Raw genomic sequence first — 10299 nt, forward strand, 5'->3', positions numbered from 1 at the left:
ACATGATATAAACATAGGATATAAACATACATCGATAAAGCAGAAATCTGCAACAATTATTTCTTTTTTCATAAATCACGATAAAGTATTTGCAACAATTCATTTGCAATTTACTTTATAATTAAAATTCGATTGATCTATACCGAATATTTTCTAAATTATATTCTATATTCTATACAATGTTGTAATTATTTTATTACAATTTTATCAATATTTTTGTCAATTAGAAAAAATACATTGATCACCGATAATTCTTATTTTTTATTCATTTAAACAATTTATTTATTTAAACATTTTAAACAATTAAAATGAATTATCAATTTATATATTATTAATTTATTCATTGATATGATTATTTTGCTATTAAATTTGAAATATTATGTACAATAGAATTACGATAATATTTGTACAATAGAATCTTTTGTTGTTCGTTTATTGTCTATTTTTTTGTCTATATTATATTTTATTCTGAATTTTCATCTGAATGATATTTCATCTGAATTTTCTCGTATCAATAATATATATTATCCGAACAATATATATCCTTCTATTAGAATAAAAATTATATTTAAATATATTTCAAATACTAAATACTAATTTTATTTAATCATTATCGATATTTGTTATATATTATATATTTTGATTTTGATTTCTTTTTTTCTTTCTTTTATTTATTTACTTAAAGTGTTGTATATAATTTATTTTAATTTCAATCAATGATAAATATCTCGTTAAATAATATGGGAGGAAAGATATTTAATTGAATCGAATATGTATCTATGTATCTAAGAAAGAAAAATTTTAAGGTTAAAATTTTTAATTCAGAAAGATTTCATTTATACATACATACCGGCACGCGAGTACATAGAGAGGAATCAATTTATAATATTAAAAATTAATAAATTTAATTTAGATTTTTCATTTAATGATCAATCGATGAAATAGCATAAAATTATCATTTCTTATCATAACTGTATTTCGCATGTCGTTCCATTTCAATCGCAAATTCGAAGACAATCACAGGTGATTAAAAAATATCCATAAACGATACAATTCAATTTACGTGGTTCAAAATCACGATACGATATTCGCCTTTATGATTATTTTTGATTATTATTATTAATAAGAATTCGAGAGCCATTTTAAACCGCGATCGAGAAGATCGAGAAGAAGAATCACAATCGATAAAGAAGGAATCGAATCGTTCCACTCGGTAAAGATCGTCGAACCCTGTAGAGGCGCCTCGACCTTCGTTGCGGGCCCCAAAGAATTAAGAATCCTCTTGTTCACCGATAAACCTTGCCTGTAGCACGCAGGTGGGGCGAGGTGAAACGAAGTAAAGAGAGAGGAGAGAGATGGTTACTCCCGGTGCCCACCTGGCGTCTCACCCGAGGCTTCACGCCAAGTATTACTACGTCGCTGCTCGGACGAGTTGCTTATGGGATAGCACGCGTCAAACAAAGTGGCGAAAATCGTCGAGCACGAGGTTGTTTTTTTTTTTTTTTTTTTAATCGAGGGATCGGGAGCGCGCGAAACGTGATCGAAGAAGGTGGTAAAGATGATAGTCAACAACCATGTCGAAGGGCCGCCAACTTTCTCAGATGGACTAGAACAGGTGAACTGAAACGAGGAAATACGCTGAGCTGACTTCCTGTAAGATCGCATGTCCCAAGAGGATAGATTTCAAATCAAATTGTGGATCGTCATGATAAAGGTAGTTTGAATCTAGTTTAACGGTGATCGGAAGGATTTTAATTCTGTGAAATAAATTAATTGAAATTTGAAAAATTTGCTGCAAAGAAAGAAAAGTTAAATAAACTCGACTCACCGTTTCTTTATATTTCTTATATATCGTTTCCTTAGTTTCGAGGATGCTGAACTGTTGCTTTCTTTCGCGTTGGTTGTGCGAATGTTTCACAAACATGGGGAACGTGCGATTTTAAAAGGTGGCTTGAAGTATATGCGTGTTTCAATACGCAGAAACAGAGTGAAAGGAGTAACATTCAATCTGGTAGAACAGAGTTGCTTTGAGAAGAGCATCGATTATTTTTAAAATCTCGCACGAACCATTCGTTTTTTAATTTCTTCTATTTCGATGATTCAAAATTTATGAATCTCAATTGTGTTTCGTTACTTTTTAATAGAAGAATAATGAGAATGAATTTTCTTGAGAAATATAGATGGAAAATTTGTTTAAAAGTTGAAAGAGCACAAGAAGAATTGAAATCATTGACGATAGAATATTGGTGAGATTGAAGATAAGATATTGAAATAAGTTTTAGTTATTTTTAAAATTCTTATATTCAATAACTTATCCTTTAACAAAGCTTAATAATCAAGGTTTTAAAATTGCGATTAACAATGACAATTTCATGGATTCGTTTGCAAATCGAGGGAAAAAAAGAATTTATAGATAGTCGGTGACAGAGAGTAGAGGAAAAAAAAAAAAATATTGAAAGTTGGATAAATTATGTGTGATATTATATAATACCATCGATGTATGATCGATGTAATAAAAAGAAACGAGCAAAAGAAAGAATAACAAACGTACTAGTTACTAAGGAGTTGATAATTGAAAATCGAAAAATTTATAATAATATCACCAAAGATAATCACCATCCGAATAGAATTAAGAAAAATGTAATAAAAATATTCAACGAATGTATACATGTGAATCGTTTATTCGAAGAATTATCAAAAAATATTGGTCGTAGAATTTGGAAAAAGTTGACAACTTTGAAAATTAATAATATCGTTTGGACAAGATGTTCGTCTATGCCTAAATAATTAAAGGCATAGAAGAATGCGAGAAATCTGAATGAAAGAGCGATAAAGAGAAAAAAGAAAGAGAAGTCGGACGGCGTGGGAAGGAGAAAGTGGGAGAATCAGTTGGGAAGAGTGTGGTAAAATAGCGCGGAGTGGGATCATCGAATCGGTAGACTCGGATGTGCAAGGTCGGAAAGGAAGACGCGTTGTTGAGAGGCGGGAAGCGTGGAAATAAAAGTTGGTGTCGCTCGTTAAAAGGATGCGTGCGCGTGTGTGAAGGGGAATTTTTCCTTTGGAATCTTGATTTTTGCGTGTGTAGTGTGAGTATAGAACGGGACGGGAGGAGGAGGGTATCTAGCTGATGCTACCTAGCCGATGGAAAATATTTTCTGCTATGCGATTCCTGCTCGGCCATCGTGGGACTTCACCTGAGAGGTAAAATGCACGTGTTTTTTTTATCGTTGATAAAAATTATGAGATCAAGTTACAGAAAACTTATAAAAATAAGTAAATCGAAATCGAATTCATTGGAAAAGATTCGTTTAGCGGGATTCGAATATTATCATTATCCACCGATGAAAAGTTTTCGGCTAAATGCACAACGACGAGGAAAAACAAACAACTTGATCTCAAGAAATTGCATGATGAACGTAAGATTTCTTCTTACGTTTGCCAAGTATGATACATGTAATTTCAATGCGGTTGCCTCACATCGACGCTCAAACAGGCTCTATAAAACGTATTACTGGAATCGAATCAACATTATCTGGAATTTGTGCCAGCATATTACGGTGGAATGTTGCGTTCCAAGCAAGTTGTAAACACGAGATCGCGAATGTATTCAGTGAACGTGTGCACGTAGAATATTTTTTCGAAAAGAAATTTACGATTTCTCTTCGATTCTCTTCAACGTGTTAATGGAATTTTTTGTTTATCACAATAATTAATGAATATTGAAATAAAATTTGTCTTTTTTTCTTAATTTTAATTAATTTCACTTTTTTTTGTAAATATATATTTATATATTTTTAGTTTTAAAGCAATTTTAGAAATATATCATTTTATTTTATTCTATATTTTTAAACTATTCTATCAAATTATTACAATCTTATATAAAAGTATTAATAAATAATACAGTAGTAACAAAGTAATACAAAATAATAATGTATTTACAATTGATATTTTATTATTTATTATTTAATTAGAATGTAATTATTATATTAAATACGTGAATAACGTAATAATTGAGATGAAAATATTTTAAATATCAATAGTAATAAACTTGTGATACTTGGTTAGAGATAAAATCATAAGTAATATATATATTTATTTGTTCGAAAGCTTTTGAATAGTACGCATTCTTGATTAATAGATTAATTATAAATTGATCGATTTATTATTTTTAATAAAATACAAAAAGTTTTATTATATTTGTTTAATTTTAATCATAAAATTGATTTAAATTAAACAAATATATATAATATAATATATAATTATACATTTAGTATCATTTGACTATTTTAGTGTGTAATAACTGAAAACTTTTGTGAAATTGTTATTTTACTAAGAAAACTCATAAAGTTAATCGTATGACATATCATTAGTTGGGCTATGATTAACAGAATTACAATTATTGTTAAAAGATGCTGAATAGACATGAAAAGTAATTTTGAATGTAGATTCAAATGAACGGAAGAGAATAGCGTAATCAAAATGCGGAAATGCAATGATATAAAATTTAATCGTGATTATAGAAAGGTGAAAGTAAATAGTAAGATTATATATACTTGTATACATTATCATCGAATGATGATCGCATATACGCTAATTACCAAATTTGGACAAATAAAACTATTGTATAATAAACTAAAATTATACGGTTATTAACGTTATTAACGGAAAAATTATATGCACAATAGATAATATCCGAAAAGATTGAAAGTTTTTAATTTACATATATATATATCTATTCTTGTTTCCAAAAATATTGGTATAATTTGTAAAACAAATTGAAGAAATATATATATTTTGAAAATGTGTAAAAATATTTGAACGCGTTATAAATTTATGTTGTTGAATTAATAAAAAAATAATCAATTTTTGATAAAGATTTTTACGTATGGCTATCTCTATATATTAATTGTTAAAAAAATATAAATAAATGATAAAATTATTGGATAAATTATGATATAACATTAGTAAATTTTGAGAAGATAAAAAGAAGGAAAATATATAGGAAAATATAAAGCTGCGAGTTAGTTTCTAAGATATTGATAAAAATCTTCCGATGTTGAATGTTGTCTACGCGTGAAAATATCGATTAAATGTCATTTTTCTATCATTTCCATTTTTACAAATAATCAAACTTGTATATCCATCACACTTGGTATCTATTCGCAAAAAGATTTGAAAATAAAATATAAAACAATTCTTAAACGATATATTGAATAGATCAGCCAATACTATATGTTTATAAATAGGTGAGGATCCATTTGTGGATAGGTATTCAACGCATAATACATCGACAAATTTCTAATAAAACTCGCGATTAAAATTTTATTATATTTAAATATCTATCCTATCTCTTGTCAAAATTTCGATTCAAGTATGACGGTTGAATCGTATCGTGTATTTGTTACAATTTTACTTTTGAATAAAATTTAACTGAATTTGAATAAAATTTTTCTAACGATTTCACACAGGCTTTGTCAGTTGTTTAATACACGAAACAAAAATATTTTGACTGATGAATTCCACAAAAATGTTTCTCATGGAATTAGAAGACGAGAAGAATTAGAAGGTTAAATTCAAATCAATAATATCTTTCGCAAATATATTTGACGATAGGTGAATTATCGCGTTGAAGTAATTTTCAATATCAAAACGAAATAAAAGAACAGAAAAGGAACGATTCTCCAAGGATTTAGCCGATTTATTCTTTTTTTTTTTTTCTGGACAAATCTAGCGGGACACGAAGATGTGCTGTGTTCATCGTGGCTTTATTTTATCATTGGTCAGTGGATAGATAGACAAAGGTGCTGTACAGTTATCCACGAAACGGTTGATACGCGTTACAGCAAAGATGAAGGCAGGCAAAACAGCAGATGTTCGATACCGTTGAAAATACGCGAATGCTTCGAACGCTTCCACGAAGAAAATCACTCGAACCGACGCGACGGATATTTGGGAGGAGGAAGGGAATTTTTCGCTCGTTCGAAGGATCAAACTACCAGATGATTCGACGATAGGACGAGGAAACTCGATCGTTTATTACGGCGGAGAGTAGTGATTTTCGCGATTAGAAAGGAAAAATAAATAACTGTGCGATGTATGTGTATGTGATTGTCGAGAAAACGAGCAACAGGGATCGAGAAATGGGAGCTTGTAAAACTGGTACGGAGGCGTTTTGCTTTTTCTCCGATGCTAATATTAAGCCGGTCGGAAAACTTGGACGTTTCTTCGTACACTTCTTGGACCGACGATATGATATATCAAATCGTTGAACGAAAAATTATTTAAAGCGAATATATCTATATGGAATATCTAATATAGAATAATATAAATATTTTTTAAAGTATTTGAAAAAGTTAAAAATATATTCTTGATTATGCCTTTTGATATGATAATAAAATATTTTTATATTTTTATTTCTAGATGGGATGAAAGGAAAGGTATGTAAAAAAAAAAAAAAAATGCGAAAATCGACGCGATATCAGCGTGAAAGTAAAAAGAACGTCAACAATTGACAATAATTGGCAATAATTTTCAAGCCACTTTTCACGTGATGTTTTCGATTTCTAAACAAGATAGAAACATGGAAATATCAAAAGAATATATTTATGCGATAATATAAGCAAGATCTTACTAAATGATATCGTACAAACTAAATTGACTATAACAGAAGCGAAGCGAAGTTCGATGAATCGTTACTTAGCTTAGCTAATATTCAATATTCAATATTGAATATTCAATTGCTTTATAAATGACACTTATCATACATATCATACTCGGCGATAATGCTTCTTTTTAAAAGATAAACTTTCTTATAACCAGATTTTCTTAACGCATCTTGTTTATTAATTTTTCTTATTACTTTGAGAGATAGAAGTTCTAGCCTAATTTAATGATTTTTCTTATACATGTATTTTTTTTTTTTTTACAAATATTCAATAAATAATCAATTATCAAATTATCAACCAATTTATCAAAATATTTATTATATGTTAAAATTTATAATTTTTAATATATAGGTATAATATTTTTTAATACATATATATTAAAACAAATGATATATGTTTGTGTCCGTGGAAGAATTTCAATTTCCTAATTGAAAATGAAATTCGATCATTATTCATGCAAGATTTTATCTAAAGATCTATAATCGTACAACAATAAAAAAAAAATGATGAAAAAAGAAAAAGATTCGTAGGATGCAGATCGCAATTGAAATGGTTTAGCAATACTTCTCTCTTTCTACGTCGCGTGGTTAAGTTTACGCTGGAAGAAGGATTTTCATTCTCACGGTGGCGGTGCAGCACGAGAGAAGGAGAGAGGGACGCGGCCTCGATAGAGGAGAATGAAACCCCCTTCTCCCGGTAAAACTAGTTGGCTGGCAAAAACTAGACGCTATTCAAAGAGCGTTTGTATGAAGGTGGACGGATGGCAAGATGCGTCGAGAGACGATGGTTTCAGGATGGCGCGTGGAAACATAAGGAGCAAGATGAGAAGGAAGCGCGCGAAAGCAAAAGAGATGGGGTTGAAAAGAAGAATGAATCAATGGAGGACCAATTTGGAGAATGGGATAATTTCGTTAGCGGGATAGATCGCTGCTGTTTAAGTGAATTTTTATTATCTGCCTGCTTCTTCCAATATACATATATCTAATATTTGCTCCAATGTATTATCCGTTTCTCCTTTTTTATAAATTTTTATACCATTTTATAACAGTGTTGCGATTTGAACGTTATTCGAACCTAATTTTTTAATTTTACTAAAGGGACGTTTTTTTTTAAATATTTCTTCGGAGAGATAAGAATCGTTAAAAGTGATATTGATTGTTTAAATATCGCAAATATGATATTTACAACACTAATATCGCAATTCTTTCGAGTTCCGATTTCTTTTTACAAATATTTATATTTTCCTTTTAAAATACTGATAACAAAAAAAATGTAAAAAAGAAAATTTGTTTTAAACAGGCAGTTTTTTGTCTCAAGCATAATAGGATAATACTATTTTTAGCCAATTTTAAGAACAAGTTTAAGAACAAGTTGCATTGAGGATAATCTTCGTTCAAATCAAGGTTACCAGATGATCAGCTATGTTTCTTCTCTTTTCTTTATTTTTCTTTTCTTTTTTTAAATGAAAATAAAATGTATACGTGTCGTACCTAATATAAGGTGTCTAAGGTACTACTTTTGATCCTTAAGTATAATTTGAAATAAGTATCGCTACCTATATGAAAACGATCGACCGACCTTGAATATAATTACGTAGTTAAAGTACCAAATATAACTTGTAAGTATATCGTGCAAACGGATAATAATATACACCTTGGATTTTATTAGTTTTAATAACTTTTTAGATTACCACGATTTAAATTTATGCCACGTAATTAAATTTGTTTTCTAAATTCCTTTCCAATTTGGAAATTTTCAAGATAGCCTTGAATAAATAAACGTAATATGTTTTTATATAACATTTTTATTTCACTTTATTTTTAAATTTAAATTTATCAAATATCAATGTATGTATAAATGAATTATCAAAAGATCGAAATATGCGATACACGCGCATTATTTAAATTTTTGCCGAATTAATTTATACAATTTTCCATGCGTAAAACGACAAAATTAGATCCATTCTGTTTTGATAAGATTTGCTGACATTTGTTTCTCTTGATTTCTTATTTTACTAGATTCCTAATTTTACCGTGTTTTCTTTCATCCGTTTCATTATTTTTATCTTAACTCAATATATTAAATTCGAGGAAAACGAACAATTTTTATTCCCGATATAAGAATTTTTTATTCTTTTATAAGATAAATTATATTATAAATGGATAGGAAAATCTATCGATACATGACACGTTTCGTGAATCGAAATTGTTATATCGATGTTGTATCGCTACATGTTCGTACGTTCGTACATATATTGAAATGAAACGTGCGAAACAGAGATAAAAATACCAAAGTATAAAGTGAACAGGAATTTCATACGTGGTTAACGAACCTTGGTTTGCCAATACACACGATGAATGTAAAAAAGTAATAAAGTAATAACATATAAAATAATAATTATCGAATAATGATGTTCGAACGTTATTCGAAGTAATTATTTTGAAATTACAATTATTTGAAATATATAAATTTCATCCAAGTGTGTAGCAGACATCCATATCAAATTTTATGATATTAATTTAAAAGGAAAAATAAATAATTGTAGTCTTAATCGTCATAATAGGAATCACTATATACCGACATTAACGCTCAATCAGTCGTAACATGTTCCAAGGCAATAAAATTTCACCAAAAGAATTCTTACGTGTTTCCATTTTACATGTTTTTCTTCCTATCTCGAAGGCGAGCGCAAGATCCGCTTCGCTGCCATTTGCAACTGACTTGCACGCAAGAGGTTTATTAACCGTTTCGTAGAAACATTAGGAATTCATATCTAGCTTCTTAAATGATCGACAACCACATGCGATGTAACGTTTTTCAAAGATTTGGAAAAATAAAGAGTAGAATGGATGAAAATTGGGAAGAATCGATATTAAAAATACTAATGAATGTAGAAATAGAATTTTTCGATCGAGAGAAAAGAGGAAAGAAAAAGAAGAGAAAAAGAATAGAACGAAGGATCAAAAATGAGAATCGATATTGAAAAAGACATATGCGTAGTTTTTTTTTTTCTCCTTCGGCCAGTAGTAGTTTTCTCGTTGTTCCATGTTCGTGAAAGGTTCGTTCCGTGGTTACTCGAGCTCACCTGTAAAACGCTCGCGAATATAGGGAAGCACGCATGGTTGAATCGCTTGAGTGGTCTCCTTGTGCTCGACTCTAGCCTTTGCTTGTTTTCGACCCACCTACCGTCCTTCTTAGCCTCTCTTCTTTCTACATTCTTCTTCCTCAAACGTATTTTCTCACGGATTGTACTTCGCGTACTACGTATCGTTATGTAGTACGTCATCCACTGTCAACTAGCATCGTCTTTCCTTTCTAGAATCAGACGACCTGATTTTCTCTCTTGTAACGTAAATAGGAAGAAACGTGCCCTCGAATTTAGATTTTCCATTGGTCCAAAACAAGATCTTTTTGCTGAGACTTCACCGCATAATGTTCTTTCATATTTATTTCCTTTTTTCCGTAATTTTTTCTAAAATATCTATTTTTTTCTATTTCTTTCTCTAGTGATTTTATCTATTGCTTTTATCTTCTTTTCTTTATTTGATTTAACATCTTTGTATATACGAATTAATTTGGAAAATTTAGCTATTTTTAAAGCTAATTTGTAGATAAATATATATATATATATATA

General features: G+C 29.6%; 1 protein-coding gene and 1 long non-coding RNA gene across 3 annotated transcripts in view; one reads left to right on the forward strand and one right to left on the reverse strand.

Annotated features, from left to right (window-relative positions):
* Positions 1-10299, forward strand: part of LOC102678578 — a 49161-nt gene that overhangs the window by 6739 nt on the left and 32123 nt on the right. The window contains exon 1 of one of the 2 annotated variants that reach the window (XM_006614188.2): positions 2540-3201. The exons of the other annotated variant lie outside the window; for it this stretch is intronic. The gene's annotated coding sequence lies outside the window, so the exon portion shown is untranslated. Of the gene's footprint in view, positions 1-2539; positions 3202-10299 lie in introns of those variants that run through there. 2 annotated transcript variants of the gene reach the window in all.
* LOC102679155 lies at positions 1491-2007 on the reverse strand. The gene is made up of 2 exons (XR_421543.2): positions 1829-2007; positions 1491-1757 (listed from the first exon to the last, which is right to left on the reverse strand). It is a non-coding gene; the product is annotated as an uncharacterized LOC102679155 (long non-coding RNA).

The sequence above is a fragment of the Apis dorsata genome, unplaced genomic scaffold (genome assembly GCF_000469605.1).
Source record: "Apis dorsata unplaced genomic scaffold, Apis dorsata 1.3 scaffold_172, whole genome shotgun sequence".
Lineage (NCBI taxonomy): Eukaryota > Metazoa > Arthropoda > Insecta > Hymenoptera > Apidae > Apis > Apis dorsata.